The sequence below is a fragment of the Panthera leo genome, chromosome E1, assembly GCF_018350215.1.
Source record: "Panthera leo isolate Ple1 chromosome E1, P.leo_Ple1_pat1.1, whole genome shotgun sequence".
Classification (NCBI taxonomy): Eukaryota; Metazoa; Chordata; class Mammalia; order Carnivora; family Felidae; genus Panthera; species Panthera leo.
Genome location: NC_056692.1, coordinates 41,311,811 through 41,337,647, shown reverse-complemented (window position 1 = coordinate 41,337,647; position 25,837 = coordinate 41,311,811). Strand labels below are relative to the sequence as shown.

General features: G+C 53.1%; 2 long non-coding RNA genes and 6 other non-coding genes across 10 annotated transcripts; 4 read left to right on the top strand and 4 right to left on the bottom strand.

The window, feature by feature from the left end:
* Positions 1-1,365: 1,365 nt before the first annotated feature.
* Positions 1,366-11,922, top strand: LOC122206621. 2 transcript variants are annotated; one of them, XR_006196525.1, is made up of 4 exons: positions 1,366-1,555; positions 8,434-8,555; positions 10,080-10,281; positions 11,366-11,922. It is a non-coding gene; the product is annotated as an uncharacterized LOC122206621 (long non-coding RNA). The 2 variants fall into 2 exon arrangements; XR_006196526.1 differs by having other exon boundaries at positions 8,434-8,613.
* Positions 1,611-1,793, top strand: LOC122207508. Its single transcript, XR_006196917.1, has one exon. It is a non-coding gene; the product is annotated as a U2 spliceosomal RNA (small nuclear RNA).
* Positions 6,883-7,073, top strand: LOC122207499. The gene has a single exon (XR_006196910.1). It is a non-coding gene; the product is annotated as a U2 spliceosomal RNA (small nuclear RNA).
* Positions 11,923-12,342: 420 nt separating the features above from the next.
* Positions 12,343-12,533, top strand: LOC122207501. Its single transcript, XR_006196912.1, has one exon. It is a non-coding gene; the product is annotated as a U2 spliceosomal RNA (small nuclear RNA).
* Positions 12,534-13,714: 1,181 nt separating this feature from the next.
* Positions 13,715-13,905, bottom strand: LOC122207500. The gene has a single exon (XR_006196911.1). It is a non-coding gene; the product is annotated as a U2 spliceosomal RNA (small nuclear RNA).
* An 830-nt stretch (positions 13,906-14,735) lies between these two features.
* Positions 14,736-24,878, bottom strand: LOC122206622. Of its 2 annotated transcripts, none has more exons than XR_006196528.1 (4): positions 24,689-24,878; positions 17,636-17,815; positions 15,968-16,169; positions 14,736-14,887 (listed from the first exon to the last, which is right to left on the bottom strand). It is a non-coding gene; the product is annotated as an uncharacterized LOC122206622 (long non-coding RNA). The 2 variants fall into 2 exon arrangements; XR_006196527.1 differs by having other exon boundaries at positions 17,694-17,815.
* Positions 19,171-19,361, bottom strand: LOC122207498. The gene has a single exon (XR_006196909.1). It is a non-coding gene; the product is annotated as a U2 spliceosomal RNA (small nuclear RNA).
* Positions 24,451-24,633, bottom strand: LOC122207507. The gene has a single exon (XR_006196916.1). It is a non-coding gene; the product is annotated as a U2 spliceosomal RNA (small nuclear RNA).
* Positions 24,879-25,837: the final 959 nt, after the last annotated feature.

Genomic DNA, 25,837 nt, shown 5'->3' with positions numbered 1-25,837 from the left:
AGCTGGGGTATCGAGGGGGCGGGGCGGGGTGTGGGAAGGGAGGCAGGGTACAGACCAGGACATACTCCCATACGGTATCATAGTGGGGCTGGTGGGAGTGGGGAGGGAAAAGTGCTCAAAACAGGCCCCGGCGTTAGGTTAGGTTAGGTTCTATCAGGACGTGGTCTTCAGCGAGGAGACGAAGCTTCCAGAGAAGTGACTGGCAAAAACGCTGTTTGCTACTCAAGCAGCGGACTCCTGCCGGGCATTTCCACACAGGGCCTCAGAGGCTAACCAGTCACGAAGGTAACTTGCTTAGGGTCCCGAGCAACCCCGCGCTTCCGGGAGAACGCGTGACGGAGAGATCATCCCCGCCCCCGCCCCCACCCCCACGGGACAGAGGGTAAACTCAGGGCGGGAGACAGTCACAGAGCCAAGAGCTAAGACGGGGTCGGGCAGGGCCGTGACCGCAGATGTCACCATCGTGTTACCGGCCTCTCTCGTGCCGGTCCCTGTGTGTGTGTGTGTGTGTGTGTGTGTGTGTGTGTGTGTGTATGTGTGTGTGTGTGTACGCGCGCGCGCGCGTGTGTGTGTGTGTGTGTGTGCGCGCGCGCGTGCCCAGCAGTCCTTCCCTGCTCCAAGGTCCACGTCCAGAGGCAGGCGGTGTCTTGGGACAGGGTGAGGCCCACAGGTCGGCTGCCTACAGTCTGCGTCCCACTGGACAAGTTTCTCAACCTCTCTGATGTCGGTTATCACAGCCGTGAAGTGAGGGTGGTAACCATTTCAACTCGCTCCAGGGTCCTGAGGATCCAAACGGATGGGAAAGACCGCACGCAGGGCAGTGAGTCTGGCGCGCGGCAGTGCTGCGATCGATCGGGATGGTTTCCCCGCAGGGATGACGGAACCGAGGACTCAATCAGATCGAGGGGCGATCGTGCTGGTCTCACGGTCCTTACAGCTAGCTAACTGCAGACTTCGAGAAGAACTAACCCAGGGAAGAAACCGACGCCCGCCGGGGCGAGGGCGGGGACGGGGACGGGGGCGGGGGACAGGGGGCGAGGCGGGATGTCTCAGTCACCGGAGGCTGGCGAGGAGGTGAGTAGGACGGAGGCCGCTCGCAGTCACGCTCGCAGGTTCCTGCCCCGGCCACAGTTCGCTGCCCGCCCAAGGTCGGGGCCCCGCCTGGGGCCCCCGGGCGGACGCTCCCCTCCCCGACGCACAGCGTTCTACCCCGCGGCTTTCTCGGGAGCACGCGGACCGCTCCGGTCCCACGGCTTCCTCCCGCAGCCCCTCTCCCCTGCCCTGGGCCCGCGGCGGGAAGGGTTCCGGGGACCCGGCGGGCCGGGCCAGGGGCGGAGCGGGACCGTTGTGACACGCTCCCCCCCACCCCCCGCCCGGGGCAGGGTGGGGCGGGACACGCAAATTAGCGAGTCCTCCGCTAGGGAAGGACGGGAGGGAGCGGAAAGGGACGCGAAAATTCACCAGGAATGCGGGGGGCAACTGCAACTGCACCGCGTGTGGCGCGTACCACGGGATAGTGAGTCAAGAATGTGGACTGAGCGTGACCTGGCTCACCGTGAGTGCAATATGGATGACTGCAGGGCGGTAGCGGGGAGGAGGCAGCGGCCGGTAACGGTTCTCAGGCTCTTGGCTAAGGTCAAGTGTAGTACCTGTCCTTCTCGCCTTCGGTATCTGATACATTCTCTAGTCGAGGACGGCATACTAAGTGGGCTTATTGGGGCTGGGAAGTGGGACCAAGGGCTCGCTCCGTCCATTTCGTGCGTCAGTATTACCAGAATCCGTGCGCGCTTTCCCCCGCCTCGGGGCGCGAGGGGGACTGGAGAGTTGTGAACTACAGGTGGGATCTAGTGCTTGTTCTTTGTCGGCTCGCGTGTTGCGCTGTTTTGTTTTGTTTTGTTTTTTTCCGTCTGTTCGTTTGTTTTTTTTTTTTTTGTTTTTTTTTTTTTGTTTTTTTTTCTTCTGTGCTTTCTCTTCTTCCCCGCCCCGCGTTTTGGTTCCTGAAGTTGTAGCCTTGCAGTTTCCCCGTTTGTGGGACCGGTCGGAGACCTTATGGTCTTATTACTCCTAGCGGGGGGGAAGAAGCCCGACGCTGGGCTCTAGTACCCCTGGCACGGGCGCGTGCCGCCGCTCGGCGTCCGCCGCCTGGGGTCAGCCCCCGTCCATGCCTCCGGTCATCGGGCTCTGCGGCCGAGTCGCGTTCCCCTTTCGTGCCTCTCTGGCTTCTTCTCTGGGTCACACGCGCCGACCCCCTTTCCCCACCTTTCCGCCGCCCCCGGTCTCCTGAAACTTTCTTACTTCTCTGCTCAAGACCGTGCCTGTTTGCTGCCTCTGAAGTGCTTTTTTTTTCTTCGTATGCCCCGCCCCTGGGCGTGGGCCCAGGCCCAGGCCCATGGCTTGGTGACCCACACTTTTGGGGAGAAATACTTCACGCCCACGCCCATGTGGCTCGACTTCCAATGTCTCCGTTGGAGACGGAGGACCGTCTCCTCACCGCCCCCCCCCCGCCCCCCCCGTATTTCCTCTTAGATGTGGAGACTGATGACACTACTCACGAGGGTATGAAAAGGTTTACAGCTCACATAATGAAGCTTTCCAGGGAGAGCAGGGTGGCTCCCGGGCAGATTCAAAAATCTTTGCTTGAGAGCAAAGGAAGGAGCCTGGGTTGGTGTGTTTATTATGGTGGTGAATGGAGGGTCTGGGGTAAGGCTTTTTGTCAGATCGACCGGAGGGAGGGCAGGAAGAGAGGAGGGAGTGGCGAGACTTAAAAGCTGTCTGCAGTCAAAGATCCAAAGGAAGTCAGACTCTCTGTGACCTGCTGCAAGCTGCTTTCCCCTCTGTGAAATGGGGGTGGGCAGCCGCCTTCTGCGGGCACGGTGCCCATGAAACCGTGCCTTCCACGGTGGATACTCAACAAACATCCCTTGGACCAGAGTTTGATGGCCGTCTTGATCTGATGTGATAAGGAGGGTTCCAGCCTGAGCAAGGGCAGGGGCGGGGGTGGGGGGTTGGGGGGTGAGGGGTTGGGGGGTGGAGTGGGGGCCGGGCCAGGCCGGCCGGTGGGGACAAGGTGGAGGAAGAAAGGGAAGGGGAAGGGGTACGGGCAGGTTCCTGTGAGAAGCTGAACCTGCTGGCTGACTTTGAGATATGAATGAGTCTGTGAAGGACGGGGACATGGGGGTGGGGGCATGATGATAGGGAGGAGCCCACCAGAAGCAAGGGTCCCCAGTTTTGAGGCCCAGATCGTACCTTCAAGGTGGCTGGGCAGGTCAGTGGGATACAAACTGGTCCCCTCATTCTCCAATCGCTCCCCTGCCCCCGCTCTTGGTCAGACTGCAATGCCCGGGTTCCCCCCTCATGTGCCCTGAAATTCTGACTTGCATGGGCATTCTGACTTGTTCTTTAGGCCACCCCCCCACCCCCCGCAACCGCCCCCCCTCCCGCCAAGACGTCAGGCAGGCCTTCCTGATTCATCTGGCTTTGTGTTCCATCCCACCTTCTCCTTTATTGAATATGTATCGCATGCTTCCCATAGGGACGCAGAGCCAAACGGGAGAGGCCTTGGGCCTCAAGGGAGTCACACAGCCAGGTGGGGGCCACAACCATGTGTTCATCTCTCACAGTCCCCTCCGCATGGAACCTGGTGTTGTGGCCATTTGGGCAGGTGTCTTATCCTGGTCCTGGCCCGGATGCTCCCTGGTTGGGGCATCGAGGAGGCAGGAACGGTGTCTGGTTTCTCTCTACTTCCCAGGACCAAGCACCGCCCCGGTGGGTCGTGGAGTTGAAGGTGATTAATGACTATTCCTTAAGTTGGAACTGCTGGTGATGGCAGGAGGCCCAGAGTGCGGGTGGTTTTGTCCTCCTGGGCAGATCCATTTCCCCAGGGTAAAAAGACAAGAGCTTTGTCACTGGGCCTCCTGCTCTCTCCGAGGGTCCGTCCACTCTGTAGTGCCTGTCGCTTTCCGAATGGGGCATCCATTTTCTTGAGGAGGATTCTCCATACAAGTGACCACGCACCCCCTCACCCCCACCATGAATGCCTAGGGGGCAGGAATAGGATCACAGTCACGTCCCGGGGTTGGGCTCTGTCTGATGGGTGCCCAACCATCATCCACATGGAAAGGATGGGTCAATCCCGTGGACGCAAAGAATCAAACGTGGTTAGGTCAATGTGTTCCGCTACTTTATTTTTTAAGTAAGTTCTATGTCCCCTGCAGGGCTTGAACTCATGGCCTTGAGATCAAGAGTCTCATGCTCTACCGACTGAGCTGTCCAGGCACCCCTGTTCTGCTACTTTTTATTTAAAAAAAAAATTTTTTTTAACGTTTATTTATTTTTGAGACAGAGAGAGACAGAGCATGAACGGGGGAGGGTCAGAGAGTGGGAGACACAGAATCCGAAACAGGCTCCAGGCCCTGAGCTGTCAGCACAGAGCCCGACGCGGGGCTCCAACTCACGGACCGCGAGATCATGACCTGAGCCGAAGTCGGCCGCTTAACCGACTGAGCCACCCAGGCGCCCCATGTTCTGCTACTTTTTAAAGAAAAATCGAAGGCGGGGTGGGGTGGGGGGGTGGTGGTGGTGCGGCCTGGCTGGCTCAGTCGGTAGAGCATGGAAGAGATTACTCAACAATAACATCTTTAAAAAGGGGGGAGGGGGCACATGAGTGGCCCAGTTGGTTGAGAGGGGGACTTCGCAGCTCAGGTCATGATCTCACGGTTGGTGAGTTCCAGCCCCGCATCGGGCTCGCTGCTGTCAGCACAGAGCCTGCTTCGGATCCTCTGCCCCCCCCCCCCCCCCCCCCGCCCTCTGCCCTTCCCCCGCTCGCGCTCTCTCTCAAAAATAAACATTTAGAAAAAGAAGAAGGAAAGAGAGAGAGAGAGGAAGAAAGATCCAAGAGTGTTACAAAAATGTACACGTGGTACAGTTTAGGATCCAAGGTGGCATCTCAAAGTTGTGAAGGAAAAATACATTCCTTTGCACTGTACTGCAGAGTAGATACCAAATGGCTCAAAGATTTAGCTGTGGAGAAAGAAGAAAAAGACCTAAGGGAAGATGTAGGAAATTATTTTATAACCTCATCTGAAAAACATCTGAAAGCTATTTTTTTTTAATGATGAATAGGATGATAGAAAAAATAACTTTTTAAAGGTTGTTTGTTAATGTAATGGCTTTTTAAATTAAGAAATAGTTTGTGATATTTATTTATTTTTGAGAGCGAGAGAGACAGAGCGCGAGCAGTGGAGGGGGCAGATAGAGAGGGAGACACAGAATCCAAAGCAGACTCCAGGCTCTGAGCTGTCAGTACAGAGCCGGATGTGGGGCTGAAACCCACAAACCCTGACCTGAGATCCTGACCTGAGCCGAACGAAGTCAGAGGCTCGAGGCTCAACTGACTGAACCACCCAGGCGCCCCTATGTTTTAGATAATGTCTACGCCTAAACGTGGGGCTGGGACTCACGACCCCTCCAGGTCAAGAGTGGCCAGCCAGGCGCCTCTAAAATATAACTTTCAGTGGAACCTCAAGGAGATGAAATCCTCAAAAGACAGATGGCCAACAGAAGAAAATATTCACTGCTTGTATTACATACAAAGGGCCTTAATCTGTAAATTGCCGATACAAGCCCTTATGATAAAGCCCGACCAGTTAACCTAGCAAGTAAAAGGGCCGAAGTCCCTGAACAGAGAGAGTTCAGGGCTCTCAAACACAGGAGAGAACACTCAGCCTTATCTTCTTACCCATGATTAGAGAAGTACAAGTCAAAACCATGCTGAGGTACCATTTTCACCTGTAAGATCGTCCCCTCCCCCTGCTCCCCTGTCCCCCCGCCCTCCCCCCCCCCCCCAAGCAATCCCCACTTTGATGCCACGCGGAGTTGCTGGCGGGACTGGGGAAGCAGGCGCTGCCTGAAAACGTCCGCCGTGCTCCTGCAGTCACTGTCCCTGCTCCCCCGAAATTCAAGGCCCCCTTGCGGCAAGAGTGGCAGGACCGTGACCACACCGCACTCACGGCGAGGACACAAGGGCATACGACTGGCGTCCACAGAGCGCAGTTTGCAGGCACTTGGGTCCGTGCGTGTGTATCTGAGCAAACTCCGCGGGAGTGAATCACGCCGAGGAGACGGAAACGCCAAGTTATTGATTCGCGACGGGAACTGTTCCATCCCAATGAAAGTAATCCAGGAGGACATCCCCTTCTCGCGAGGGAACCAGCCTGGGGCTCGGACTCTGGGGCGGAAGACGGCCCGAAGGACGCGGACGCGAGCGGGGGGGGGTGGGGGTGGGGGGTGGGCGTGCTGCTGAAGAGCCGTCAGCATCGCGACGCGCGGGGCACTGGCTGGGCGTGTAAGAGGCAGGATGTCATTCACTGAACGGTGGTTGAGTGTGCGGGGCGGGGCGGGCAGAGCAGCGGCCAAAAGCAAGGTCTTGCCTTCACGGGCTCCCGGAAGCCCCGGGATCTGCAGGCGTGTTGGCTGTCCCTTTGCAGTCCCCGCCAGCCGCCCCTCCTCCCGGGTCTTTGCGCGAGGTGTGTGCACGCTGGGAGGTGGGCCCCCCAGTTGGGTTTGGGCTCGCGGCGCGCAGAGGCGGTGGGGAGGGTGGAGTCGGGCCGCGGCGGCCGCGCCTCCTCAGGGAACAAAAGGCGGGGCATCATGCAGATTAGAAATGGCTGTGCGGCGCGGTAAGGACGGGCCAACCAGGGATACGGGATTTCCCCTTCAGAATGTGGAGAACGAAAAAAATGTGCACAAAAGTATTCTAGTGATTATCGATGGTCCTGTCGATGACGCAAAGGATATCAGAAAAGGAGTGAGCGTTAGGGTTCTCACCATGAGTTGAATATGGATGATGGGAGAACGGTACTGGAGAGGGAGGGACAGGCCGCTATCGCTTCTCGGCCTTTTGGCTAAGATCAAGTGTAGTATCTGTTCTTATCAGTTTAATATCTGATACGTCCTCTATCCGAGGACAATATATTAAATGGATTTTTGGAGCTGGGAGATGGAATAGGAGCTTGCTCCGTCCACTCCGCGCATCGACCCGGTATTGCAGTACTTCCGGGAACGGTGCACCTCCCTTCCTCTCACTGGGTTCCTAAAAGCAGACTTAGTGCTTGGTTTGCGAAGCATTTTTTTTTTTTTCTGTCTCTCTGTCTGTTCTGCGCGCCCGTCGCTCTTTTTTTTTTTCTTTTCTTTTTTTCCTCTCTCTCTGGGGGGCCTAGTCGGGGTTTTGTTTTGGCGGCAGGATCGGTTCGCTGGGTCTGAAATGCCTGTGAGGGTCATTGTTTTCGCGTAAGTTCAGTGCGCTAGGTTTTTCCTGCTCTCTGTAATTTCATGCTCCTCACCTCCGGCACTTTTTTCCCCTGCCGGTGTTTTTTTCGTCCCATTCTTCTTCCCCCCCCCCCTTTTCCGGTTTCGCCCCGGGGTGCAGCCTTTTTTTTCTTCAACCGCTTCCCGCTACCGTTTTCCGATTTTTTACTTTTCTCCGGAAATTTGCACTCGTACGTAGTCTGATTCCCGGTGGTGGCCAGCTCTTCTAAACCTTCCATTTTTCGTTCCCGGGAGTCTTGCTCCACTTTATCTGTCAAAGAGCTTTGCCCTCCTCCCCGCGCCCGGCCGTTTATGTTGTACACGCCCCCCCCCCCCCCCCCCCCCGGCCGCCTATGCCTGTCCTTGTGCTTTGTGTCCAGCTGCAGCTCATTTCGCTTTTGAAAGTTTAGCTCCTGGCTGTCTCTCTCTGAGACACTTTTGTCATTCCTGGTGAGTTTCAACAGTCACACGGGCGATTCCTTCCCAACACCGGTGCCTGGCCTCTCAGTTTCTCCACTGCGGCTGAATCTATCCCCCTCGTCCGCCCGCTAGATTTTGTCATTCCCAATTGCTCTAACCGTGTCCCCATCCCGCATCACACTCTCCCATCGCCTTCTGCCCTTCCTCTGCCCTTTGACACTGACACTTTTCTCTGTTCCTTCACACCTACACCCTCACCCCTACCCCGGATCCCTCAATGTCCTTGCCTCCCTATTGACCCGGATTCATTTCCTTGCACATACCCTCAGGTCCTTGACACGTTCTTGGTGCCACCTGTGCCACTGAATGTAGCCGGCGAAAACCGTAGCACCGGGCTGATCTGGCTCACCTAAACTCTCAGTGTGCCGGGGAGGAAACTAGATAGACCTCAACACATTTGTTACCCAGGCCCCAAGAGGCCCTTTCAGGAGAAGGAAAAATAAAAGCATTGGGGGAGGGGGCAGCTGGGTGGCTCAGTCGCTTAAGCGTCGGACTTTGGCTCAGGTCATGATCTCTTGGTTTGTGAGTTCGAGCCCCGCGTCGGGCTCTGTGCTGACAGCTCAAAAAGCACTGTGGGAAACTGCTTTATTTAAAATTGACACGAGTTTAATTAAACACAACAAAACTCACATTCTTCATACTTTCCAGGTTTTGAAGGTCTAAATATCCGAATCCGGCGACATCCTCCAAATGCAACGGACTGCTCACTGGCTGTCCTACCGGGCCTGTGAAATATTGCTTCTCCAGTATTTCCAATACATCTCCAACAGGTTCGGCCTTATCACTACTTCTGGTTCTTCTTGCACCGTCAAAACACAACAGTCGAAGGTTTTTTTCATTTTTATTTTTTATGTTTTTAACCCTCGGTGGCTTGCAGTTCTGTTGACCTGCAGAGTCTGGAGTTTGAGAAAATTCATCTAGGATATTGTCATTTGAAGACGTGGGGTCGGAGATTTCACTCATGTTGATCCCTTTCACCCTCCTCATTAGAGACCAGTCCTTTGCTTTCATCTTCTGGTTCATCTAGTCAGAGTCTAATCGTTCATCTACTCGTGTCAGAGTTCTTTTCGTTGCCCATATTATGGGTGGAAAGGTGAAAATTTCCAAATTCTCGATGACATTCAACAAAAGCAAAATTCAGACTGCCAGGATAGTGTCTCCCATCTGCTTGTGTACCTTCTGGAAAGATGATTCGATACTTTGTTTTTAATTGCAACAAGGCAGGGAGAAAACTGAGGGATGGTGGGTGCCATTCTGGTGACGTGTTTCACTGCCGCCTCACCGCTCTGAGGGATTCCATTTCCTTAGCCTTGTAGATTTCTCCGTCCTAGTTGGGGATCGAGGAATAACTTCAGGCAAAAATACCCCCAGGATGATGAAATAGCAAATTGTTTCGTTGTTTTGAGATTACAGGGAGAATAAGATTGCTAAGACCCCGCGATGTGTCTTCGGTTTGGAGACAGAGAGAAAAGCAGCCGCAGAAGCTGGCCTGACACTCACAGCTAGGCTGTGGGGGTCTCCCGTGGAACGTAAACAGTTTCACACAACAGTGGCGGCAATCTGAAAAATAAAACAGCCCGTTATTTTACTAGCAAAAAAAACCTATTTTACTAGCTATTCGGGAATAGCAGAGGAATTGCGATTACGGACCTGCAGGCTGTGGTGAACTGCAGACAAGTCCAAAGAGGCAAAAGGAAGGCCAGCCTTTGTTTACGTTTTAGGAGGAAGCTGGGGAGGCTTGTTTTGAACAACAGTTCCCTGGAGAAGAACAGGAGTTTGAGGTCCTGGCGGTTTCTCATTAGCTGCAAGCGGGGGTTAGTGCCTTGTTGGCTGGGGTGCAACGAGGGCTCTTCCTTCTTTTTCTTAAAGGCAGGAGATAAGCTTCCTATGTGAAAAGGGTCTCCCTTGTCAGAATAAATTTTTGTCTTCCTTCTTCCCGCTAAGGTTAGGCAGGCTGCAAGGAGTGGTACATGCTTGAGAGCTCCCCTTTCCAGTGCTTCCCGACTCCATTTTAACTGAGCTCTCCTTTATTTTCTTTCTTTCTTTCTTTTTTTTTTTTTTTTAACGTTTATTTATTCATTTTTGAGATAGAGACAGACCATGAATGGGGGAGGGTCAGAAAAAGAGGGAGAACACAGAATCTGAAACAGGCCCCAGGCTCTGAGCTGTCAGCACAGAGCCTGACGCGGGGCTCGAACTCACAGAACGTGAGATCATGACCTGAGCCGAAGTCGGACGCCCAACCGACTGAGCCACCCAGGCGCCCCTCCTTTATTTATTTTCAACATCAACAGATTAAGGTCACTCTGTGACCGTGATGAATCAAGACAGAAACAAGGCCACTCCGTAGTCGCCTCCGAACTGAGACAAGAAAAAAGAAGAATATTGTCCAAACAACAAAGCTGACCAAACACCCCCTATCCTAGCTAATATGAGTAACTGCTGCTACTTTCCCAGTCGCAGTTTTGGCCTCGCTCTATTCTTCCTTTCTCCTAGGTAAGATGTATTCAGCTACCCAATCACTGAATTACCCCCACTGCCTGAGGTCACCTGTAGGAGAGTGTGTGCGTGTGTGCGTGCGTGTGCGTGCGTGCGTGTGTGTGTGTGTGTGTGTGTTGTCTGGAGGGGGGGAATCTTTGTCCTTCTCCCCTTCAAGGTTCTTGGGGTGGTGGGAAGGGGAGGATGGCTGGGGCATCAAAAAGAGAAAAAGAAACAGAAGTGTATTAGTGTACGTATCTCATATATACACAGGAGAAAGCCAGGGATGAATAACCCAATGGGGTGGCTGGAACTTGGGCTTACATAGCCGCTTAAAACAAACAGGGGCGCCTGCGTGACTCAGTCGGTTAAGTGTCTGACCCATGATTTCTGCTCAGGTCATGGTCTCATGGTTCATGAGATCGAGCCCTGAGTCGGGCTCTGCGCTGGCCGACAGCACAGAGCCTCCTGGGGATTCTCTCTCTCTCTCTCTCTCTCTCTCTCTCTCTCCCCCCCTCCCCCCGCCTCCTGTGTGTGTGTGCTCTCTCTCTCTCTCTGAAAATAAAATATACAAATAAAGAATCTTTAAAAACAAAACAAACAGAAACAAAAAAATAATAAATTTTCAGAAAAGTGACAAAAAGTAAAAGGGCTTTGAGTTTCTAGGCTGGCCAACTGTGGGATGGTAACTATATGGGGAAATAGTGGAAGATAAAGGCTGGGCAGTAAAATTTGTTAGGTAGAGTCTCTGGTGCCAGTCTCTGGGCTGATAAGGATCCAGGGTTGTCCGTAATTAACTCCTGTATACCTTTATGTCCTGATTTTAGGCAAATCAGGGGAGGGAAGAGTTTTTTCCTCCTGTTTCAGCTCAAAATAATCCTTACTCCAAAGTGGCATAATGGCGGGCGGCGGGGGAGGGGGGCAATTCCGCCACCCTTCGCATCCCAAAGGAAGGCCTCGTTCACTCAAACCTTCCCCAAGCCCCCTAATGCAAGCCTACATCCCGTATATAATGAGCCATTCCTGACACCCTCTCACTGAGGCGCCCCGCGGTTTCCTTCTCACTTTGCAGCAAGCGGTAACCCAACCCTTTTCATTACAGGTGTGTTCCTGGTGGTCTTTGGCTGGATGGCGTTGACAAGTTATTAAGAGGGTCCACCGATGGACCCATATGGGAACTGCGACGTGGAATGCGTTTTATTCTAACAAGCAAAGTTCCCCCCCCCCCCCCCGTTGGAAGGCCTGTAAATGAGAATACAAGTCATGAAATACCACTATTTACAAATAGAACTGCTCAAAAGAGAAACTAGGAATTCAAAAAAGAGAAAAGGTTGTTGATCTCATAACTCCTAGAGCAAGACAGCTTAGTAAAAGGGTAGAGGGATGGATATATATGTATCTGCATCTGTGTCGGTGTATGTATGTACAGTACACAACAGATCCATGATGTTAGGTGGTGGGTGCTCACGGTAGAAATCTTTCAACGTTGCTGTACGTGCGAAAAGAAATTTAAGAAAAGAAAAATGCTGCCAAGAAAAACCTCACAAAGCTATTTGTCTCGTTCTGGGCTTTCTCCAAGGAAATGAGACTTGAGGCAGCTTTCCCGCTACAGGCGCGTTTCCCTTTCAAGGCGAGAGAGAGAGAGAGAGAGAGAGAGAGAGAGAGAGAGAGAGAGAGAGAGAAGGGGGGGGGAAAGGGGAAGGGGGGGAAAGGGGGAAGGGGGGGAGGAGAGAGGGAGAGCGGGAGAGCGGGAGAGCGAGAGAGCGAGAGAGCGAGCGAGCGCGAGCGCGAGCCGGCGCTGACGGCAGGAAACCAGGAAACGGCGCGTGTGTGGGCGGGACATGCAAATTAAAGTGGCTGTTTCTCTCGCGAGCTATGGGAGCAAAACAATAAAAAGCGTGAAATCCCCGAACAAGTTAAGCGATCTGATAAACTGAGTATGTCTTAGGAGTTGTGACGATGACACACTGTCCAGTCTGAGGAAAGAGGGTGAGCCTTCGTTTGAGGGTGACTTTTCTCACCGTGATCCAAAGGAGGAGTGAGAGGGAGGGTGTCGATGTGCTGGGGGAGGTTACGGTTATCGCTTCTCGGCCTTTTGGCTAAGATCAAGTGTAGTATCTGTTCTTATCAGTTTAATATCTGATACGTCCTCTATCCGAGGACAATATATTAAATGGATTTTTGGAGCCGGGAGATGGAATAGGAGCTTGCTCCGTCCACTCCGCGCATCGACCTGGTATTGCAGTACTTCCAGGAACGGTGCACCTCCCCTGGGAGGAAACACTCGAGTGTTTTAAAGATCAGTTCTCACGGTCGTTCTTTCCTGGTTTCGCCTCCCCGGTTCTGTTCACTCTTTCACATTTCTTATCCATTGTTTGTGCTGTTTTATATGCGTGTTTCCCGTTGAGTTTTTTGGTGGTGGTTTTTGCTTCAGAAAACGAGGGCCGAGCCAGATACTTAGGATTCTGCCTTGTTTTTTCTTCAACCGCTGAGTTTTTTTCTATATCCCCCACTTTGAGCTTTTAGATGTCCTAAAATTAGTTCTGCTTAAACTGACTTTCCAACTTTTGTGGTGTTTTGACTCAAATAAATGAACTCTTAGCATTCACAAAGTGGAGGAATTATGAGAATTGCAATGAATCTCTACAAGTTGATCTAAGGATTGAGACTTCCTCCTTCCCTCTAATGTCTATTTTCTAATTGTAGGTGCGCTCACAAGTCGTTGAGGCTTGAGTGGAGAGGGGAAGAAATGACTCCCAAGCCGCATTCCCTGAGCCAAAGTTAGATGCACTTAAATCGAGGGGCCCCTCTATATTGTTAAATTCCCCTCAAAGCCCCTCCGTATACGCCAAAGGAAACTTTAAAGCTCCACCCGTTATATAGAAAGGACTATAAGGAAACCTCAGCAAGAATTGCAAGGTCAAGAAAGTCCGACTAAAAACAACCAAAGAGCAGAACTTCTTGGAAGGAAATCTTCCTCCAAAAGAATACTCAGCAACAGGAACTGACAGAAGCTGTCTTGGAAATGATAGCGACAAGGCCAAAAAAGTGGAACCATAGAGATCCCCTCCTCCCCATTAGGTACGACACATAGGGGTGACCTACATGGACTGTAAAGAGAAGGAGCTGCATGCCAGCTCAGTGCGCATAATTACCCACTGCACCCAAGCAAGAATTAAAAAACAAAAAAAAAGGCGAGCTTGTCAAAGTGGGGGATATAGAAAAAAACTCAGCGGTTGAAGAAAAAACAAGGCAGAATCCTAAGTATCTGGCTCGGCCCTCGTTTTCTGAAGCAAAAACCACCACCAAAAAACTCAACGGGAAACACGCATATAAAACAGCACAAACAATGGATAAGAAATGTGAAAGAGTGAACAGAACCGGGGAGGCGAAACCAGGAAAGAACGACCGTGAGAACTGATCTTTAAAACACTCGAGTGTTTCCTCCCAGGGGAGGTGCACCGTTCCTGGAAGTACTGCAATACCAGGTCGATGCGCGGAGTGGACGGAGCAAGCTCCTATTCCATCTCCCGGCTCCAAAAATCCATTTAATATATTGTCCTCGGATAGAGGACGTATCAGATATTAAACTGATAAGAACAGATACTACACTTGATCTTAGCCAAAAGGCCGAGAAGCGATAACCGTAACCTCCCCCAGCACATCGACACCCTCCCTCTCACTCCTCCTTTGGATCACGGTGAGAAAAGTCACCCTCAAACGAAGGCTCACCCTCTTTCCTCAGACTGGACAGTGTGTCATCGTCACAACTCCTAAGACATACTCAGTTTATCAGATCGCTTAACTTGTTCGGGGATTTCACGCTTTTTATTGTTTTGCTCCCATAGCTCGCGAGAGAAACAGCCACTTTAATTTGCATGTCCCGCCCACACACGCGCCGTTTCCTGGTTTCCTGCCGTCAGCGCCGGCTCGCGCTCGCGCTCGCTCGCTCTCTCGCTCTCTCGCTCTCCCGCTCTCCCGCTCTCCCTCTCTCCTCCCCCCCTTCCCCCTTTCCCCCCCTTCCCCTTTCCCCCCCCCCTCTCTCTCTCTCTCTCTCTCTCTCTCTCTCTCTCTCTCTCTCTCTCTCTCTCTCTCGCCTTGAAAGGGAAACGCGCCTGTAGCGGGAAAGCTGCCTCAAGTCTCATTTCCTTGGAGAAAGCCCAGAACGAGACAAATAGCTTTGTGAGGTTTTTCTTGGCAGCATTTTTCTTTTCTTAAATTTCTTTTCGCACGTACAGCAACGTTGAAAGATTTCTACCGTGAGCACCCACCACCTAACATCATGGATCTGTTGTGTACTGTACATACATACACCGACACAGATGCAGATACATATATATCCATCCCTCTACCCTTTTACTAAGCTGTCTTGCTCTAGGAGTTATGAGATCAACAACCTTTTCTCTTTTTTGAATTCCTAGTTTCTCTTTTGAGCAGTTCTATTTGTAAATAGTGGTATTTCATGACTTGTATTCTCATTTACAGGCCTTCCAACGGGGGGGGGGGGGGAACTTTGCTTGTTAGAATAAAACGCATTCCACGTCGCAGTTCCCATATGGGTCCATCGGTGGACCCTCTTAATAACTTGTCAACGCCATCCAGCCAAAGACCACCAGGAACACACCTGTAATGAAAAGGGTTGGGTTACCGCTTGCTGCAAAGTGAGAAGGAAACCGCGGGGCGCCTCAGTGAGAGGGTGTCAGGAATGGCTCATTATATACGGGATGTAGGCTTGCATTAGGGGGCTTGGGGAAGGTTTGAGTGAACGAGGCCTTCCTTTGGGATGCGAAGGGTGGCGGAATTGCCCCCCTCCCCCGCCGCCCGCCATTATGCCACTTTGGAGTAAGGATTATTTTGAGCTGAAACAGGAGGAAAAAACTCTTCCCTCCCCTGATTTGCCTAAAATCAGGACATAAAGGTATACAGGAGTTAATTACGGACAACCCTGGATCCTTATCAGCCCAGAGACTGGCACCAGAGACTCTACCTAACAAATTTTACTGCCCAGCCTTTATCTTCCACTATTTCCCCATATAGTTACCATCCCACAGTTGGCCAGCCTAGAAACTCAAAGCCCTTTTACTTTTTGTCACTTTTCTGAAAATTTATTATTTTTTTGTTTCTGTTTGTTTTGTTTTTAAAGATTCTTTATTTGTATATTTTATTTTCAGAGAGAGAGAGAGAGCACACACACACAGGAGGCGGGGGGAGGGGGGGAGAGAGAGAGAGAGAGAGAGAGAGAGAGAATCCCCAGGAGGCTCTGTGCTGTCGGCCAGCGCAGAGCCCGACTCAGGGCTCGATCTCATGAACCATGAGACCATGACCTGAGCAGAAATCATGGGTCAGACACTTAACCGACTGAGTCACGCAGGCGCCCCTGTTTGTTTTAAGCGGCTATGTAAGCCCAAGTTCCAGCCACCCCATTGGGTTATTCATCCCTGGCTTTCTCCTGTGTATATATGAGATACGTACACTAATACACTTCTGTTTCTTTTTCTCTTTTTGATGCCCCAGCCATCCTCCCCTTCCCACCACCCCAAGAACCTTGAAGGGGAGAAGGACAAAGATTCCCCCCCTCCAGACAACACACACACACACACACACACGCACGCACGCACACGCACGCACACACGCACACACTCTCCTACAGGTGACCTCAGGCAGTGGGGGTAATTCAGTGATTGGGTAGCTGAATACATCTTACCTAGGAGAAAGGAAGAATAGAGCGAGGCCAAAACTGCGACTGGGAAAGTAGCAGCAGTTACTCATATTAGCTAGGATAGGGGGTGTTTGGTCAGCTTTGTTGTTTGGACAATATTCTTCTTTTTTCTTGTCTCAGTTCGGAGGCGACTACGGAGTGGCCTTGTTTCTGTCTTGATTCATCACGGTCACAGAGTGACCTTAATCTGTTGATGTTGAAAATAAATAAAGGAGGGGCGCCTGGGTGGCTCAGTCGGTTGGGCGTCCGACTTCGGCTCAGGTCATGATCTCACGTTCTGTGAGTTCGAGCCCCGCGTCAGGCTCTGTGCTGACAGCTCAGAGCCTGGGGCCTGTTTCAGATTCTGTGTTCTCCCTCTTTTTCTGACCCTCCCCCATTCATGGTCTGTCTCTATCTCAAAAATGAATAAATAAACGTTAAAAAAAAAAAAAAAAGAAAGAAAGAAAGAAAATAAAGGAGAGCTCAGTTAAAATGGAGTCGGGAAGCACTGGAAAGGGGAGCTCTCAAGCATGTACCACTCCTTGCAGCCTGCCTAACCTTAGCGGGAAGAAGGAAGACAAAAATTTATTCTGACAAGGGAGACCCTTTTCACATAGGAAGCTTATCTCCTGCCTTTAAGAAAAAGAAGGAAGAGCCCTCGTTGCACCCCAGCCAACAAGGCACTAACCCCCGCTTGCAGCTAATGAGAAACCGCCAGGACCTCAAACTCCTGTTCTTCTCCAGGGAACTGTTGTTCAAAACAAGCCTCCCCAGCTTCCTCCTAAAACGTAAACAAAGGCTGGCCTTCCTTTTGCCTCTTTGGACTTGTCTGCAGTTCACCACAGCCTGCAGGTCCGTAATCGCAATTCCTCTGCTATTCCCGAATAGCTAGTAAAATAGGTTTTTTTTGCTAGTAAAATAACGGGCTGTTTTATTTTTCAGATTGCCGCCACTGTTGTGTGAAACTGTTTACGTTCCACGGGAGACCCCCACAGCCTAGCTGTGAGTGTCAGGCCAGCTTCTGCGGCTGCTTTTCTCTCTGTCTCCAAACCGAAGACACATCGCGGGGTCTTAGCAATCTTATTCTCCCTGTAATCTCAAAACAACGAAACAATTTGCTATTTCATCATCCTGGGGGTATTTTTGCCTGAAGTTATTCCTCGATCCCCAACTAGGACGGAGAAATCTACAAGGCTAAGGAAATGGAATCCCTCAGAGCGGTGAGGCGGCAGTGAAACACGTCACCAGAATGGCACCCACCATCCCTCAGTTTTCTCCCTGCCTTGTTGCAATTAAAAACAAAGTATCGAATCATCTTTCCAGAAGGTACACAAGCAGATGGGAGACACTATCCTGGCAGTCTGAATTTTGCTTTTGTTGAATGTCATCGAGAATTTGGAAATTTTCACCTTTCCACCCATAATATGGGCAACGAAAAGAACTCTGACACGAGTAGATGAACGATTAGACTCTGACTAGATGAACCAGAAGATGAAAGCAAAGGACTGGTCTCTAATGAGGAGGGTGAAAGGGATCAACATGAGTGAAATCTCCGACCCCACGTCTTCAAATGACAATATCCTAGATGAATTTTCTCAAACTCCAGACTCTGCAGGTCAACAGAACTGCAAGCCACCGAGGGTTAAAAACATAAAAAATAAAAATGAAAAAAACCTTCGACTGTTGTGTTTTGACGGTGCAAGAAGAACCAGAAGTAGTGATAAGGCCGAACCTGTTGGAGATGTATTGGAAATACTGGAGAAGCAATATTTCACAGGCCCGGTAGGACAGCCAGTGAGCAGTCCGTTGCATTTGGAGGATGTCGCCGGATTCGGATATTTAGACCTTCAAAACCTGGAAAGTATGAAGAATGTGAGTTTTGTTGTGTTTAATTAAACTCGTGTCAATTTTAAATAAAGCAGTTTCCCACAGTGCTTTTTGAGCTGTCAGCACAGAGCCCGACGCGGGGCTCGAACTCACAAACCAAGAGATCATGACCTGAGCCAAAGTCCGACGCTTAAGCGACTGAGCCACCCAGCTGCCCCCTCCCCCAATGCTTTTATTTTTCCTTCTCCTGAAAGGGCCTCTTGGGGCCTGGGTAACAAATGTGTTGAGGTCTATCTAGTTTCCTCCCCGGCACACTGAGAGTTTAGGTGAGCCAGATCAGCCCGGTGCTACGGTTTTCGCCGGCTACATTCAGTGGCACAGGTGGCACCAAGAACGTGTCAAGGACCTGAGGGTATGTGCAAGGAAATGAATCCGGGTCAATAGGGAGGCAAGGACATTGAGGGATCCGGGGTAGGGGTGAGGGTGTAGGTGTGAAGGAACAGAGAAAAGTGTCAGTGTCAAAGGGCAGAGGAAGGGCAGAAGGCGATGGGAGAGTGTGATGCGGGATGGGGACACGGTTAGAGCAATTGGGAATGACAAAATCTAGCGGGCGGACGAGGGGGATAGATTCAGCCGCAGTGGAGAAACTGAGAGGCCAGGCACCGGTGTTGGGAAGGAATCGCCCGTGTGACTGTTGAAACTCACCAGGAATGACAAAAGTGTCTCAGAGAGAGACAGCCAGGAGCTAAACTTTCAAAAGCGAAATGAGCTGCAGCTGGACACAAAGCACAAGGACAGGCATAGGCGGCCGGGGGGGGGGGGGGGGGCGTGTACAACATAAACGGCCGGGCGCGGGGAGGAGGGCAAAGCTCTTTGACAGATAAAGTGGAGCAAGACTCCCGGGAACGAAAAATGGAAGGTTTAGAAGAGCTGGCCACCACCGGGAATCAGACTACGTACGAGTGCAAATTTCCGGAGAAAAGTAAAAAATCGGAAAACGGTAGCGGGAAGCGGTTGAAGAAAAAAAAGGCTGCACCCCGGGGCGAAACCGGAAAAGGGGGGGGGGAAGAAGAATGGGACGAAAAAAACACCGGCAGGGGAAAAAAGTGCCGGAGGTGAGGAGCATGAAATTACAGAGAGCAGGAAAAACCTAGCGCACTGAACTTACGCGAAAACAATGACCCTCACAGGCATTTCAGACCCAGCGAACCGATCCTGCCGCCAAAACAAAACCCCGACTAGGCCCCCCAGAGAGAGAGGAAAAAAAGAAAAGAAAAAAAAAAAGAGCGACGGGCGCGCAGAACAGACAGAGAGACAGAAAAAAAAAAAAATGCTTCGCAAACCAAGCACTAAGTCTGCTTTTAGGAACCCAGTGAGAGGAAGGGAGGTGCACCGTTCCCGGAAGTACTGCAATACCGGGTCGATGCGCGGAGTGGACGGAGCAAGCTCCTATTCCATCTCCCAGCTCCAAAAATCCATTTAATATATTGTCCTCGGATAGAGGACGTATCAGATATTAAACTGATAAGAACAGATACTACACTTGATCTTAGCCAAAAGGCCGAGAAGCGATAGCGGCCTGTCCCTCCCTCTCCAGTACCGTTCTCCCATCATCCATATTCAACTCATGGTGAGAACCCTAACGCTCACTCCTTTTCTGATATCCTTTGCGTCATCGACAGGACCATCGATAATCACTAGAATACTTTTGTGCACATTTTTTTCGTTCTCCACATTCTGAAGGGGAAATCCCGTATCCCTGGTTGGCCCGTCCTTACCGCGCCGCACAGCCATTTCTAATCTGCATGATGCCCCGCCTTTTGTTCCCTGAGGAGGCGCGGCCGCCGCGGCCCGACTCCACCCTCCCCACCGCCTCTGCGCGCCGCGAGCCCAAACCCAACTGGGGGGCCCACCTCCCAGCGTGCACACACCTCGCGCAAAGACCCGGGAGGAGGGGCGGCTGGCGGGGACTGCAAAGGGACAGCCAACACGCCTGCAGATCCCGGGGCTTCCGGGAGCCCGTGAAGGCAAGACCTTGCTTTTGGCCGCTGCTCTGCCCGCCCCGCCCCGCACACTCAACCACCGTTCAGTGAATGACATCCTGCCTCTTACACGCCCAGCCAGTGCCCCGCGCGTCGCGATGCTGACGGCTCTTCAGCAGCACGCCCACCCCCCACCCCCACCCCCCCCCGCTCGCGTCCGCGTCCTTCGGGCCGTCTTCCGCCCCAGAGTCCGAGCCCCAGGCTGGTTCCCTCGCGAGAAGGGGATGTCCTCCTGGATTACTTTCATTGGGATGGAACAGTTCCCGTCGCGAATCAATAACTTGGCGTTTCCGTCTCCTCGGCGTGATTCACTCCCGCGGAGTTTGCTCAGATACACACGCACGGACCCAAGTGCCTGCAAACTGCGCTCTGTGGACGCCAGTCGTATGCCCTTGTGTCCTCGCCGTGAGTGCGGTGTGGTCACGGTCCTGCCACTCTTGCCGCAAGGGGGCCTTGAATTTCGGGGGAGCAGGGACAGTGACTGCAGGAGCACGGCGGACGTTTTCAGGCAGCGCCTGCTTCCCCAGTCCCGCCAGCAACTCCGCGTGGCATCAAAGTGGGGATTGCTTGGGGGGGGGGGGGGAGGGCGGGGGGACAGGGGAGCAGGGGGAGGGGACGATCTTACAGGTGAAAATGGTACCTCAGCATGGTTTTGACTTGTACTTCTCTAATCATGGGTAAGAAGATAAGGCTGAGTGTTCTCTCCTGTGTTTGAGAGCCCTGAACTCTCTCTGTTCAGGGACTTCGGCCCTTTTACTTGCTAGGTTAACTGGTCGGGCTTTATCATAAGGGCTTGTATCGGCAATTTACAGATTAAGGCCCTTTGTATGTAATACAAGCAGTGAATATTTTCTTCTGTTGGCCATCTGTCTTTTGAGGATTTCATCTCCTTGAGGTTCCACTGAAAGTTATATTTTAGAGGCGCCTGGCTGGCCACTCTTGACCTGGAGGGGTCGTGAGTCCCAGCCCCACGTTTAGGCGTAGACATTATCTAAAACATAGGGGCGCCTGGGTGGTTCAGTCAGTTGAGCCTCGAGCCTCTGACTTCGTTCGGCTCAGGTCAGGATCTCAGGTCAGGGTTTGTGGGTTTCAGCCCCACATCCGGCTCTGTACTGACAGCTCAGAGCCTGGAGTCTGCTTTGGATTCTGTGTCTCCCTCTCTATCTGCCCCCTCCACTGCTCGCGCTCTGTCTCTCTCGCTCTCAAAAATAAATAAATATCACAAACTATTTCTTAATTTAAAAAGCCATTACATTAACAAACAACCTTTAAAAAGTTATTTTTTCTATCATCCTATTCATCATTAAAAAAAAATAGCTTTCAGATGTTTTTCAGATGAGGTTATAAAATAATTTCCTACATCTTCCCTTAGGTCTTTTTCTTCTTTCTCCACAGCTAAATCTTTGAGCCATTTGGTATCTACTCTGCAGTACAGTGCAAAGGAATGTATTTTTCCTTCACAACTTTGAGATGCCACCTTGGATCCTAAACTGTACCACGTGTACATTTTTGTAACACTCTTGGATCTTTCTTCCTCTCTCTCTCTCTTTCCTTCTTCTTTTTCTAAATGTTTATTTTTGAGAGAGAGCGCGAGCGGGGGAAGGGCAGAGGGCGGGGGGGGGGGGGGGGGGCAGAGGATCCGAAGCAGGCTCTGTGCTGACAGCAGCGAGCCCGATGCGGGGCTGGAACTCACCAACCGTGAGATCATGACCTGAGCTGCGAAGTCCCCCTCTCAACCAACTGGGCCACTCATGTGCCCCCTCCCCCCTTTTTAAAGATGTTATTGTTGAGTAATCTCTTCCATGCTCTACCGACTGAGCCAGCCAGGCCGCACCACCACCACCCCCCCACCCCACCCCGCCTTCGATTTTTCTTTAAAAAGTAGCAGAACATGGGGCGCCTGGGTGGCTCAGTCGGTTAAGCGGCCGACTTCGGCTCAGGTCATGATCTCGCGGTCCGTGAGTTGGAGCCCCGCGTCGGGCTCTGTGCTGACAGCTCAGGGCCTGGAGCCTGTTTCGGATTCTGTGTCTCCCACTCTCTGACCCTCCCCCGTTCATGCTCTGTCTCTCTCTGTCTCAAAAATAAATAAACGTTAAAAAAAATTTTTTTTTTAAATAAAAAGTAGCAGAACAGGGGTGCCTGGACAGCTCAGTCGGTAGAGCATGAGACTCTTGATCTCAAGGCCATGAGTTCAAGCCCTGCAGGGGACATAGAACTTACTTAAAAAATAAAGTAGCGGAACACATTGACCTAACCACGTTTGATTCTTTGCGTCCACGGGATTGACCCATCCTTTCCATGTGGATGATGGTTGGGCACCCATCAGACAGAGCCCAACCCCGGGACGTGACTGTGATCCTATTCCTGCCCCCTAGGCATTCATGGTGGGGGTGAGGGGGTGCGTGGTCACTTGTATGGAGAATCCTCCTCAAGAAAATGGATGCCCCATTCGGAAAGCGACAGGCACTACAGAGTGGACGGACCCTCGGAGAGAGCAGGAGGCCCAGTGACAAAGCTCTTGTCTTTTTACCCTGGGGAAATGGATCTGCCCAGGAGGACAAAACCACCCGCACTCTGGGCCTCCTGCCATCACCAGCAGTTCCAACTTAAGGAATAGTCATTAATCACCTTCAACTCCACGACCCACCGGGGCGGTGCTTGGTCCTGGGAAGTAGAGAGAAACCAGACACCGTTCCTGCCTCCTCGATGCCCCAACCAGGGAGCATCCGGGCCAGGACCAGGATAAGACACCTGCCCAAATGGCCACAACACCAGGTTCCATGCGGAGGGGACTGTGAGAGATGAACACATGGTTGTGGCCCCCACCTGGCTGTGTGACTCCCTTGAGGCCCAAGGCCTCTCCCGTTTGGCTCTGCGTCCCTATGGGAAGCATGCGATACATATTCAATAAAGGAGAAGGTGGGATGGAACACAAAGCCAGATGAATCAGGAAGGCCTGCCTGACGTCTTGGCGGGAGGGGGGGCGGTTGCGGGGGGTGGGGGGGTGGCCTAAAGAACAAGTCAGAATGCCCATGCAAGTCAGAATTTCAGGGCACATGAGGGGGGAACCCGGGCATTGCAGTCTGACCAAGAGCGGGGGCAGGGGAGCGATTGGAGAATGAGGGGACCAGTTTGTATCCCACTGACCTGCCCAGCCACCTTGAAGGTACGATCTGGGCCTCAAAACTGGGGACCCTTGCTTCTGGTGGGCTCCTCCCTATCATCATGCCCCCACCCCCATGTCCCCGTCCTTCACAGACTCATTCATATCTCAAAGTCAGCCAGCAGGTTCAGCTTCTCACAGGAACCTGCCCGTACCCCTTCCCCTTCCCTTTCTTCCTCCACCTTGTCCCCACCGGCCGGCCTGGCCCGGCCCCCACTCCACCCCCCAACCCCTCACCCCCCAACCCCCCACCCCCGCCCCTGCCCTTGCTCAGGCTGGAACCCTCCTTATCACATCAGATCAAGACGGCCATCAAACTCTGGTCCAAGGGATGTTTGTTGAGTATCCACCGTGGAAGGCACGGTTTCATGGGCACCGTGCCCGCAGAAGGCGGCTGCCCACCCCCATTTCACAGAGGGGAAAGCAGCTTGCAGCAGGTCACAGAGAGTCTGACTTCCTTTGGATCTTTGACTGCAGACAGCTTTTAAGTCTCGCCACTCCCTCCTCTCTTCCTGCCCTCCCTCCGGTCGATCTGACAAAAAGCCTTACCCCAGACCCTCCATTCACCACCATAATAAACACACCAACCCAGGCTCCTTCCTTTGCTCTCAAGCAAAGATTTTTGAATCTGCCCGGGAGCCACCCTGCTCTCCCTGGAAAGCTTCATTATGTGAGCTGTAAACCTTTTCATACCCTCGTGAGTAGTGTCATCAGTCTCCACATCTAAGAGGAAATACGGGGGGGGCGGGGGGGGGGCGGTGAGGAGACGGTCCTCCGTCTCCAACGGAGACATTGGAAGTCGAGCCACATGGGCGTGGGCGTGAAGTATTTCTCCCCAAAAGTGTGGGTCACCAAGCCATGGGCCTGGGCCTGGGCCCACGCCCAGGGGCGGGGCATACGAAGAAAAAAAAAGCACTTCAGAGGCAGCAAACAGGCACGGTCTTGAGCAGAGAAGTAAGAAAGTTTCAGGAGACCGGGGGCGGCGGAAAGGTGGGGAAAGGGGGTCGGCGCGTGTGACCCAGAGAAGAAGCCAGAGAGGCACGAAAGGGGAACGCGACTCGGCCGCAGAGCCCGATGACCGGAGGCATGGACGGGGGCTGACCCCAGGCGGCGGACGCCGAGCGGCGGCACGCGCCCGTGCCAGGGGTACTAGAGCCCAGCGTCGGGCTTCTTCCCCCCCGCTAGGAGTAATAAGACCATAAGGTCTCCGACCGGTCCCACAAACGGGGAAACTGCAAGGCTACAACTTCAGGAACCAAAACGCGGGGCGGGGAAGAAGAGAAAGCACAGAAGAAAAAAAAACAAAAAAAAAAAAAAACAAAAAAAAAAAAACAAACGAACAGACGGAAAAAAACAAAACAAAACAAAACAGCGCAACACGCGAGCCGACAAAGAACAAGCACTAGATCCCACCTGTAGTTCACAACTCTCCAGTCCCCCTCGCGCCCCGAGGCGGGGGAAAGCGCGCACGGATTCTGGTAATACTGACGCACGAAATGGACGGAGCGAGCCCTTGGTCCCACTTCCCAGCCCCAATAAGCCCACTTAGTATGCCGTCCTCGACTAGAGAATGTATCAGATACCGAAGGCGAGAAGGACAGGTACTACACTTGACCTTAGCCAAGAGCCTGAGAACCGTTACCGGCCGCTGCCTCCTCCCCGCTACCGCCCTGCAGTCATCCATATTGCACTCACGGTGAGCCAGGTCACGCTCAGTCCACATTCTTGACTCACTATCCCGTGGTACGCGCCACACGCGGTGCAGTTGCAGTTGCCCCCCGCATTCCTGGTGAATTTTCGCGTCCCTTTCCGCTCCCTCCCGTCCTTCCCTAGCGGAGGACTCGCTAATTTGCGTGTCCCGCCCCACCCTGCCCCGGGCGGGGGGTGGGGGGGAGCGTGTCACAACGGTCCCGCTCCGCCCCTGGCCCGGCCCGCCGGGTCCCCGGAACCCTTCCCGCCGCGGGCCCAGGGCAGGGGAGAGGGGCTGCGGGAGGAAGCCGTGGGACCGGAGCGGTCCGCGTGCTCCCGAGAAAGCCGCGGGGTAGAACGCTGTGCGTCGGGGAGGGGAGCGTCCGCCCGGGGGCCCCAGGCGGGGCCCCGACCTTGGGCGGGCAGCGAACTGTGGCCGGGGCAGGAACCTGCGAGCGTGACTGCGAGCGGCCTCCGTCCTACTCACCTCCTCGCCAGCCTCCGGTGACTGAGACATCCCGCCTCGCCCCCTGTCCCCCGCCCCCGTCCCCGTCCCCGCCCTCGCCCCGGCGGGCGTCGGTTTCTTCCCTGGGTTAGTTCTTCTCGAAGTCTGCAGTTAGCTAGCTGTAAGGACCGTGAGACCAGCACGATCGCCCCTCGATCTGATTGAGTCCTCGGTTCCGTCATCCCTGCGGGGAAACCATCCCGATCGATCGCAGCACTGCCGCGCGCCAGACTCACTGCCCTGCGTGCGGTCTTTCCCATCCGTTTGGATCCTCAGGACCCTGGAGCGAGTTGAAATGGTTACCACCCTCACTTCACGGCTGTGATAACCGACATCAGAGAGGTTGAGAAACTTGTCCAGTGGGACGCAGACTGTAGGCAGCCGACCTGTGGGCCTCACCCTGTCCCAAGACACCGCCTGCCTCTGGACGTGGACCTTGGAGCAGGGAAGGACTGCTGGGCACGCGCGCGCGCACACACACACACACACACACGCGCGCGCGCGCGTACACACACACACACATACACACACACACACACACACACACACACACACACACACACAGGGACCGGCACGAGAGAGGCCGGTAACACGATGGTGACATCTGCGGTCACGGCCCTGCCCGACCCCGTCTTAGCTCTTGGCTCTGT